The sequence below is a fragment of the Malaya genurostris genome, chromosome 3 (assembly GCF_030247185.1).
Source record: "Malaya genurostris strain Urasoe2022 chromosome 3, Malgen_1.1, whole genome shotgun sequence".
In the NCBI taxonomy this organism is placed as follows: domain Eukaryota; kingdom Metazoa; phylum Arthropoda; class Insecta; order Diptera; family Culicidae; genus Malaya; species Malaya genurostris.
Window position 1 is genome coordinate 166,287,296 of NC_080572.1, and position 3,571 is coordinate 166,290,866.

The following is a 3,571-nucleotide window of genomic DNA, read 5'->3' on the forward strand; positions in this document are numbered from 1 at the left end:
TGCGGTCTGCTCTTGTTGTAGGTGCCATCGCATAAACACCACACAAAATTTAGTCGTTAATGGTTTAACTCTAAATACGCTCCTCTATCTAAACACACACACTTGATAAATACTTCTTTGATCAATATTGAATTCGCACTATATCACTATAACCTTGTCTGAACCGGATTCGTTCGGAATACGATACGAAACCTGACAGACTCTCCCTCCTACGCCTCCGACAAGTGCCGGAAGCAACGGTGGTATCTCATTGTTGCCCGGGAGATAATATTTTACCCGAGCTCCCACCTATCTGGCAGTGGGCCACGGTAGTGCACCACTTCACCAGCGCTCATATAGCTATTCGCCTATCTGTTCGTACCTGTCCCTCCAAACCGTAGTTAGCAATTCCAACAACCTACATATTTTCAGTTAGCTTTTCCAACAACCTATCCGATTTTTTTTTCTTAGCTAAGTCCAACACTTTTTTAGTTATTCCAACAACCGATTTAGTTCAGTCAACACCCGCATTTTTTTCCTAAACCCAGCTGTTTCACATATGGTAGTGCCGTCCCCGCTCTATCGAATGCAATTGACGTGAGCGTAGTACGCAGGATAGGTGATAAGTTACGAACGTAGGCGCAATGCCTATCCGTGCGGGATATGTGCCAGTTCGTACATGGGTAACATGCTGGAAGGCCGCAGCATGAGAGGCATACGCTTAGTAAACCGGGTTGACCGGTTGCAACTTGGTCACATTTGTATGGAACAAAAAATTTGTGCGCAGATTTTCCAAAACGGACTTCACGTCGTGAAAGTACGTCGCAAAACTACCAGAACGCACCATATGTCGTTACGTTCGTTTACCAAAGTAAGCCGTAACAACGATTTTAAATAATGCCTCTCGGTACGAACCATCACCATGGACACGTATATGGGCGGTCCGCTGTCTATGCCGCATCGATAGGCGTTAACGGTTAACACTGTATACATAACTACGGACGCGTATACGGGAGCGGTTCGCTGCATGTGCATCGCTGCTAGGCGTTAGCCATAGATACGTTTTCAACCAACCACCAATCTTAAACCACTCGTGCACTTAACAATTGTTACGACATGTACGACCCAGAACTTTATATCACTGGGTCGATGTGATCAACAGATGGAAACTTGGTCAAGTAACCCGGTTGCAAAAACTGGTATTAGTAATACCAATATAATATACTGTCAGTAAAACTTTTCGCACTATATCACTATACCATATAGTGGTATAGTGCGACATTCTATGTCTCTTGCCAACTGATTCTACTCTGGTAATCGGTCCCGTGGATAGTACATGACCTAGTGGAGGTATCGTACTAGGACTGTATAGCACGTCTCGAACGACTTGATCGTTCGATGACGTGCTTATTTTTTTTGAGTTTTTTTCCAAGTTTTTATTTACCATATATCACCATACTCGTCTAAGATGTTCCCATCAGTTTGCCATATGATGTATCATGAATGGCCCTTGTAGTGGGATACATCCCCATACTTGCCTTAGACGTTCCCATCAGTTTGCCATATGATGTGGCATGAATGGCCTTGTAGTGGGATACATCCCCATACTCGTCTAAGATGTTCCCATCAGTTTGCCATATGATGTACCATTAATGGCCCTTGTAGTGGGCATGTCAGCTAAACCGCCTTCTACGTTCCGGTCGGTCTGCCGCACGATGCGAGGCATAGTTGTCTCACTGACGGTACCGTAGTATACGGTTCCGCTGGTTGCGGTGGACCGACGCGTTAAAGTTATTACAAATCATGATAAAGTTGGCCTGTTTTGGCCACAAATCTATCTATAGGGGGACCACATTTCGGAACGTATGCGTCGAAAATATTGACTTTTGAGCCCAAAAAATGCATTTTGAGCGTATGGTCAATTTGGTCCGGAGGGGGTGCATGCCATGTGAGTCGACCAACCATGGTGCGGTACACTACGGCTTGGCTGGACAGGTACGAACAGTGAGGCATAATGGCTATATGAGCGAGTCCAACCATGATGTTGTACATTACGGCTTGGCTGGACAGGTACGAACAGTGAGGCATAATGGCTATATGAGCGAGTCCAACCATGATGTTGTACATTACGGCTTGGCTGGACAGGTACGAACAGTGAGGCATAATGGGGAGTCCAACCATATGAGGGAGTCCAACCATGATGTGGTGCACTATGGTTTGGTCGGAGGAGGTACAAGTTAATGGTCGATCGGTTGGTTAAACAGACGGAAGCGTGTTCTGTCGCTCTGTCGAAACGACTCCGACTAATGCGAATAGGATTTAGGTGTCTGATGAATGTTATACGGCTACCACGTTATATGCGATAGCTAACGACAGTAGCAGGTATTATGATTCGTCCTGATTGGTGTACCATCATCAACCATGGGCAGTGGTCGAACCGTAGTCGGCCGTCAAAGATGGGAATCTGTGAAGCCTGGAAAGCACTCACCGTATTTCCTGGGGAAAATACGGGAACAATTGAGTGCTTTATCTGCAAAATCATACCAGATTACCTTGGTTTGGGTCCCCTCACATTGTTCCATACGGGGCAATGAGAGGGCGGACTCGTTAGCCAGGGTGGGCGCACTAGAAGGTGATATCTATGAAAGACCAATCTGCTTCAATGAATTTTTCAGTTGCTGTCGTCAGAAAACTCTAGCTAGCTGGCAGAATACATGGAATAGTGGAACTCTGGGACGATGGTTACACTCAATAATCCCACAGGTATCGACGAAAGCTTGGTTCCGGGGGTTAGACGTGAGCCGAGACTTTATTCGTGTAATGTCAAGGCTCATGTCTAATCATTATATGTTCAGCGCGCATCTCCGTCGTGTGGGGCTCGCTGAGAGTGGTGTCTGCGTTTGCGGTGAGGGTTATCATGACATCGAACATGTTGTTTGGACATGTGTCGAGTATTGTGATGCCAGGTCCCAACTCATAGGTTCCCCTCGGGCCCGAGGTATACCACCCTTCGTACCAGTCCGCGACGTCTTGGCAACTCGAAATCTTCCTTATATGACTCTCATCTATAACTTCTTGAAAACTATCATTGCTCAAATTTAGTGCTCTCCCTATCTCTTTTTCGTCTACAGCTCTACCGCACTCTTCTTTACGTTGCAGGAAGTATGGCCTGTGTAAACGATGCTTCGTAGCATGCACCTGCCTTTAACTGACTGAGTTGCTGGAAGCTACCCAAAAACGTCACATCAACGTCAGAACACACCAACGAAGCATCCCAATCCAGAATAATCTCTTCATTGCTACAAGCTGAAAAACATGAAGATTCATCGAACGCAAAATGTGTCTAAAAGATGTATGCCACAAACCAATGATGTATTCAAATTTCAATTCAATACTGTGTAGGTCCCACCCTCCCTATGTCCCCGTACTAACTGGGGAGTATGCCGCCCCGTAATACGGCATCCCTTTCTCTCTCCCTAACAACAAGACAATCGGCCACGTTAAGCTAAAGCAAATGAGCCTAATAAAAATTTTATTTGGAAAAAAAAGATGGGAATCTTTTTTCGATTGTTTTGCTTGACATCTAGCACCG